Genomic DNA, 8,215 nt, shown 5'->3' on the forward strand with positions numbered 1-8,215 from the left:
TCTTTCTATACATATTTTTGAATGCGTATAGATTTTTGTTTAAAATATTTTGCCTACCAAACTCCTTTTTCAATTTTTGGTCTACAGACAGGAAACTTAATATATAGGGTATTCGAATTCATGCGAAACTTTATATATGAGTTTTAATCTGTGCAAAAGTATGCAAATAAAAAAAAAATCTACTAGGTGAGGATGTAACGAAGGCGTTACGAATATGCATGCATGACGTAATAGCTATGGGTTCATGTTCTAATTTTAAGCCTTGCGGCAAACATGTTTGCATTGCTCAGGCATTAACGGCAAAGGAAGAAGTAAATCGTCAGCTAAAGGTTTTGGTTTCGATTGTCGGCGGTGGCCAACCAGTATTTTTTGTTTTTGTAAACTTTTCAAATCATTACTATACAATACGTACAATCTAATATAATAATAAATACGAAATCTGGATTTCTCAAAATATCATATTTAAGCGTATTTTACTAGCGGCAATGCACGGCAATGCAATGCACGGCGGCCTGCTAGTATATATATATATATATATATATATATATATATATATATATATATATATATATATATATATATATATATATTGCGGGGTACAAAATTTTATTATGGCTATGTAAAGACTAAATTAAAACTTGTTCGAAAACATTATTTATTTAAGATTGTGAAATTAAAAAATAAAAATGAATGTGTCAGCTGACCGGTTTCGAAGCTCGCTCAACAGAGCTAAAATTGAGCTTAATTACGTTTTAAAAAGAAAATGGGGGGGGGAACAGTGAATCCGAGATGAAAAAGTAGGGGGGAATGTATAAAAGAAAGGGGGGATGGATTAATTATTAAATAGAAACTTAGCGCTTAATCTAGTTTCTATTTAATAATTAATTCATTCCCCCTTTTTTATACATATATCACCCCTACCTTTTCATTTCCGATTGATTGTTCCCCCCCCTTTTCTTTTTTAAAACGTAATTAAGCTCGGTTTTAGCTCTGTTGAGCGAGCTTCGAAACCGGTCAGCTGACACATTCATTTTTATTTTTGAATTTCACAATCTAAAATAAATAATGTAAAAATACGGAGCTAATCTAACTTTTAACCAATTCTCTCTCTCTCTCTCACACACACACACACACACACACACACACACACATATATATATATATATATATATATATATATATATATATATATATATATGTATAATACTCCCTATCTTGGGTTGAGCATTTCCGAAAGTGATATACAATCTGCCATTAGCATATTAAGCGACGCTCTTTGTGTAAACAAATCGAGCGGAGGTATTTGGACGATGTCAAAACATCGTTTATTTATGATCCACACAGCATCAGCCGTATAGCGCAATAGAGAAAAGCGTTAACTGTCATTTAGGCGGTCGGGTTTCGATTCTGGCTTAAGGCAGTTGCCTATCTAGCCACACTGATGAGCTGTGAAACAGTACCTTTTATGTATGACTAAAAAAAAAAAGAAAGAAAAATGTCGAAAAAAAAATTAAAAAAGATGGAAAGGTTAACAATAGAATCCGAAAGTGAGGAAGAGGATGAGAAAAAAAGATCATGGTATATATATATATATATATATATATATATATATATATATATATATATATATATTGACATGCTAGAATTTGTTAGACATATTATATTATCATTATATAGACTCCTGGTAAAGTCGCGTCTATCTAGACACTCTTGCGTAATCTAGCTTCTCTATTTGCGAAAAGGACAGGCATATCAATCATGTCAATGGTGTAGTCAGCAGCCCCACCCCTCCGGAAAAAAAAACGCAGTGAGGAAGTTAGAAATTCAGAAAATATGGTGAAGGGAAATATCTTCGTATCCACGTCTATAATTCATTAGGTCATATCTCTAAGAGTACATCCTTAAAATAATCGGTAATTCTAAGTTCGTTTCTAATGTCAACGCACCGAATAACCTCGCCCCATCTTTGGTAGGATGAGCGGTACTACTATTTACTTATTAGCTATTTGTGCTAATCAATGGCTGAAGATTTGCCCTAGTATTTTTGTGACAGCAAGCACCCTATATATCAAGCACTATCGATAACGGTTGCAAACGACTCTGCATAAATTTAACAGATGTTTACCTTTGATAAAGGCTGTTTTGTTTTTAGGAGGAAGAAATTTACGCGTCCATAATCCTCCGCAGAATTTCACACCACCTTGTCCCTATGAATGAAGGTCTGGATTGTGCTTTGCTTTTCCTGTAATTTTGAATCACCTTGACACTTCACGGCCAATATCTTGGTCGCACAAATAGTGAGTGGTACTACTAATTGTTTTTTTTGGTTTTTTTTGTTATCTTTTTGATGATGATATGTTGTAATGTTTCGTTAATATTAGAAGGTATATTTTGATATATTCCTGGTGATAATAATAAGTATAAATTAATCATGTATAATGAAACAACACACAAATGTAAAATAAGTTTATCGTACAACGGTATAATATAACAAATAAGATATTTATTATATAGTTGTGGAATACGAGAAAGTATCTGTTATTTTCCCGTCTGTCGATCTATCTATTTATCTAGGTGTTTCTATCGATCTAGCTATCCGTCTATCTCAATATATTTATCCATCTTGATCTATTTTTCTGTCTAACTAGCGAGGTAAACAAAAGATAAGATGGAAAGCTATGTTTTGATAAAAGTTGTCAAAACATTATTGAGGTGTAAAATGGACAAGTTGCAGCGTAAGTTCTAGAAGTAGCGAAACACGTTAGTGTTATCACGTGTTCGGGTTGGCTGGTCATAGAGTCGAGTTGAAATTTGGTCCTAAAGAAGAGCGGAGGGGGTTAAGGGTGTTCTCTCCACCCTGGAAGGGAAATGACGTGTCTCGAAAGTGGAGATTAGAATTAACCATAAGCAAAGGTACTCACTTTCAATTTTTTCTGCTGCTGACAGCTGGAAAGTAAATTAAAAAAAAAAACTATATATAAACCACTCATCGTCTTGGAGTGAAGTGCATTCGATTAATCAGGTTTTCAGCTTCCCTCCAAGAACAGATGTAATCCCAGCTGGACTAAAAAAGTAACGACACAGTTGAAAAGTTGATGAGGTATGTCGAAATACATGTATGTGCTTATTTTATGCCTAAGACACATGCACGCAACACACTTAGACTGATCAAGGAACGTAAATAGATTGCAACACGTTAATATAGGGCTCAGAGAGCGAAGAACACCACAATAGACATTAGACACGTTACAGACAATAACACGATGCATAAATGAACCACCCCAAAAGTAATAAATTGAGACGAATGTATCTTGAATGCTGAAGTATTAATATTGACTCACTTCCCGCCTGGTTACTGCTTTCTTGCGTTTTTATAGACGGAGTAATCCATTTTCGAGGGGGTTCGGATTAGCCACTATATTATTTTTTTTATAACTATGGGTAATAAGAACGGACCAATCATATTTCTTATATTGATCGGACTATTGTCCTTTTCTTGGGTGATATTAGTGCAATCCTTTGGTCGGCTTTTCCTTCGACCTTCATCAAGCAGGTCGGTTTTTGTTTAGCAAAAGAAAGAAGAAAAGTTACTGGCCTCGTAGATATTTTCGTTATTCTGTGAGTCACTCTCCCATTTTTTGGTCATTGTTTCAACTCTGTAAATCTTTATTAGAGTTGTCTCCTCTTCGTCAACCATTCGAAACAGAGATTGGAGACTGAGTCACGGAAATACGAAAATATCTCTATAGCCAAATGAATGAGATGAGAACAACATTCCTATCAATGCAAGCATCAGAACTTTAATGAACCAATTATACGCCCAAATCAGTTTACAAAATATACTAAATCTCTTTTAATCCTGAAGTAGTCTTGATACGAGAAAATCACTACGATCTGCTGATCCTGGTCGAGTTAATTCTTTAATAAGAAATACTTCTCCGATTGTATCGGTGCTGCCGTTTTTATTATCCTTACTTGGAAGACAAAAAAAAAACAGTCTTAATATTTGAAAATATATCTTTGATCAAAAATATATTTTCACATATTTGTGTAGATTTCCGAACGCCTTTCTTTGTTGTGGTGGGGATTATACGTTAAAATCGACGGCAGCGTCCATGAAGGACTCTAATTTATGAAAGTATTATAGGTTATGAAAAGGGAGTGTTGTAAAGAGGTAGCTTCGAATTTGGGGGGTATCTAAACCAAAGCAAAATATGATGAAAGTAAAAATAAAATAGATAAATCCGATAATTTATTATACAATACCTGTTAACACTGAGACACTTATCACAATATTCTGTGGATCTATATTAAAAAAAAACCTTGTTAAACTTTGTGACATATTTTCATTCTATGGAGGTCAGGTGCGAACGAAAACCCCATAATTTTCTTATACCATTTTTCTTCAAACTGACACACAATTAGCTAAGTATACTTACGCAGATAGATATCAAAAGTCTTTATTAAAGTTTGTGTCTATTTTCATTCTATGGAGGCCAGGCGCGAAGGCAGACCCCGCAATTTTATTATACCATCTCTATTTAAGTTAACATATACTTATCAAAGTATTCTTATGTACATATATATCAGAAACACTTGTAAACGTTTTTTTTAATTTTTAATTTTTTTATTTCCATACTTTGTGGACTAGGCGCGAACGCAGACCCCACGATTTTAATAAACTACCATTCTGCCAGATCAAACATACCCATTCCTGTGTCTCGATACATCTTCTATCATTATATGTAATCAGTTTTCTAAAATAGTGAACCATATAGGAGCCTATTCATGACCACACACACACACACACACGCACACATGCACACACACACGCACAACCACACACTCTCAGAGTCAGCTTTATATTACAGATATATATATAACTGATGGATATCAATCTTTTAATATTGCTTCGAAATGTCGGATTTACTACAAGCAAACCTCCACATATATGTCTCACAGCTTTAACAATATAAAAGTGTTCAACCAATCTATAAAAAAACAGCCCTAAAAATTCTTTACTCAAATATAATTCAGTATCCACCAAAAAACGGAAATACAAGGAAACATAATGGCAAACGCAACACTATCTGGTTTACCCACCCTTACAATAGAAAAGTAATTATATCAATCGGTAAATTATTCTTTAAATTAATCGACCGCGTAACCCAAGAGACAACACACACAAAAGTTATAAAGAAAAGCAATGCTAAGATTAGTTACTGTTGCATGGACTATGTGCAAAACACCATAAAAATTCTAAGCAGCTATAAAGGATCCAATGACAATATCAATAAAATCAATAACTTCGATAACAGAATACTGAACATTGCTAACAGATACAGCAAAGAGATTAATAACGCCAGCAATAATGCTAATTCATGCATTTTTAGTATTAGCCGTATATAATACAACTAGCAAGGTTCGCTGGCGTTACCAGGAGCGTAACAATTGTGTGTAATATTTTATCTCATACTTAATAGAAGCTGTTCAACATAGTTTCAATTCCTTATAATAATTATTCATTTTTTACCATTGTTTTTTTAATCAGTTAATGCTACTCAGAAGTACGTTTTACGAACTGATATATAAAGAAAACGTTTACAATAAACGAATCTATTATTACATCTTACACATCAGGAGCTTCCACTCGAGTAATTACCTCTGATCGATCACTGGTTAAAATCGTATGGTGTTCATTATAATCTGATGACAGATTTCCAGTGTTTCGCGCTTCTTTTTTATCACAATTTTTTACTTTACAAAGGGGTCACTGCTAATCAGTGCTCAAAATACATAGGATATATACCTTAGTGATGATTGGTAACGGTGGAAATTTGATTATTTAAGAGAGCGGCCCAAACAGAGTTGTTTATATTTAATTTGAAAATGACCATTTGTAGTCCGCTAGGAAGCAGCCCGATGGTATTGTGTTCTGCAGACGGGCAGTTCCAGGAAGGAAACATAGTTCATGGAAATTTTATTCATGTAATATTTTTCTATGTATTTTATTTTGTCTTCATGTTCAAATTTAGCAGGGTATGATAGATGTTGCTTTTTTCTAGAAACAACACAAAGCACAAGTTTGACACTTTGGTCAAGGTGTTCTCTATAATCTTTTCACTCCAGAATTCATATTTCCCAGAATGTTTTACCATTTTCGGTGCCTACTTCATCAATCGCTTAAGAGCATCAGCCTACCAACTATATTTGTTCGGCCTACATTTTTAATTTATATTAACTGATAGCAATATGAAATTACTTCCTCGCGTCAATCTCTATTTCTTTCTCTGTCTGTATGTCTGTCTCTCTATCTCCCTCTCTCTATATATATTTATATGTATATATATATGTGTGTATGAGTGTGTGTGTGTGTGCGTGTGTGTGGCCTATATCTGCCTATGCATATATGTGAACAGTTGGTTTCGCGAACACAGTTATTTTTCGACAAATAACATCTAGTGCTTTTCTGCCCAAACATTTTCTTCTATCGACCGTTGCTCAAATCCTATGTCATTTTGACATCTTGTACTTAGTAAATAGTTTTTATTTGTTCCAAAAATAGAACGTCGGGTCTATCCTTAAATATTATCATATTTCTTGCCTTTAAGTTTCTAAAATAACTCATTTTAATTTTTATTGGTTGATGGAGGCAAACTTGTTTTCGCTCTCGTTTAATGAAATTTATAACCTGTTCCAGTGGAATAAAAATCTACCGCAATATGAAAATTGTTAATTTACTCTTGGATACTAATCAACAGCTTGAATTATTACAATTACTTTTGGACTATCTTTGCTATCAATATTATATTTGGATTTACCACGGTTTTCACATTTTTCTTCATCGAACCTAGACTATATTAAGGATCTTTTTATAACCTATGCATCTATACATTGCTCCCTGTGATATTGTCTTATTTCCTAAGTCCAAGGAGAACATTAAAGACTGCCGTAATGAAAGAAGTGAGGAGATACAAGCGGCTATTACGAGGGTCACCCTCACACATGAAGATGAGGCCTTCCAGAAGCTATTGAAATGGTACTACAAGTGCGTTGCAGCGAAAGTAGATTACATCGATGCGTGACTAGAGTTTCATGTGTGTACTATAAAGAAACGTGCTCATACGAAAAAGTCTGCAAACATATTTAAGGCACCTAGTGGAGGCGTCAATTTAAAGTTCGTCGCCTCTCAAAACACCCTATATAAAGAATATATTATCGTGTTATTTAAAAGTGTTATACCATTTGCTTTTAAAAAAAAACTTGATTGAAAATATTTCGCTTTGTAAAGGCTATTTTGTCTCACAGCGCAATTTCGTAAAACATGTCCGTTGGGAAAGTTGGTGTTTTTCGTTTTAAAATTCTAAATTAAAATTCATTTTCCGAAGAGATCGTTAGGTGAAATGGAAGGCAATTTGTCATTTCGGTCTGGGAGAAACACTAATGTCGAGGTGATGAAGAAATAATTGAAGAATTTTGGTGTGAAATTGGGTTCGTGAATGTAAGTGTTGAGTACTCGTAGTCGATCAGACGTTGATCTATGTCTATTGAAGAATGGCAGAGAAGAAGATTGAGAACGAAATGAGCAATGTACAAGGCCGATAGCCATTAGTCGCATGCTCTCGTGTAATGAATGAATGCGTGAATGTAGGATTGTCATGAAATTCTTAAAGGTAAACTAAAATGACCGAAAAATGGGCTGAAATGACTTAAATAAATAAAAAGTAAATGACTTAGAATGACGTTAATGAACTTAAGTATGAATTGAATGACCCTAAGAATGACTTGAATGCTTAGAAAATAATTGAAATACTTCAAAATCAATTTGAATGATCTGGAAAATGACTTGAATGGCTTTGAGACTGACTGGTTGTAAAGTGGGTTATCATTTGTACATTAAATTAATACAGAAAAGTTATACCCAACTTTATATCAAAAAGATACAAACATAAGTACAGCATGTAGTAAGAACAGATACTACACTTTGATCTTGGCCAAAAGGCCAAGAAAAGGGTATTTATTTGCACCCCCCCACCGAGCAAATTAGGCACAATGCCGATTTTTAATGTGAGGAGTGAAAGGGAAATGGGGACCAGCTCCCTAGGGACTAGGGGAGCTGGATAGTGACAATTGGTATGAAGGGTTGGTATTTATTTTCCCCCTCACTGAGCAAATTAGGCACAAGGCCGATTTTTAATGTGAGGAGTGAAGGGGA

At 34.1% G+C, this 8,215-nt stretch overlaps 1 pseudogene; it reads right to left on the reverse strand.

The window, feature by feature from the left end:
* Window positions 1-7,876: 7,876 nt before the first annotated feature.
* Window positions 7,877-8,015, reverse strand: LOC145265816 (U2 spliceosomal RNA; annotated as a pseudogene).
* Window positions 8,016-8,215: the final 200 nt, after the last annotated feature.

This window comes from Euprymna scolopes, chromosome 40, assembly GCF_053919585.1.
Source record: "Euprymna scolopes isolate OS-2025 chromosome 40, ASM5391958v1, whole genome shotgun sequence".
Lineage (NCBI taxonomy): Eukaryota > Metazoa > Mollusca > Cephalopoda > Sepiida > Sepiolidae > Euprymna > Euprymna scolopes.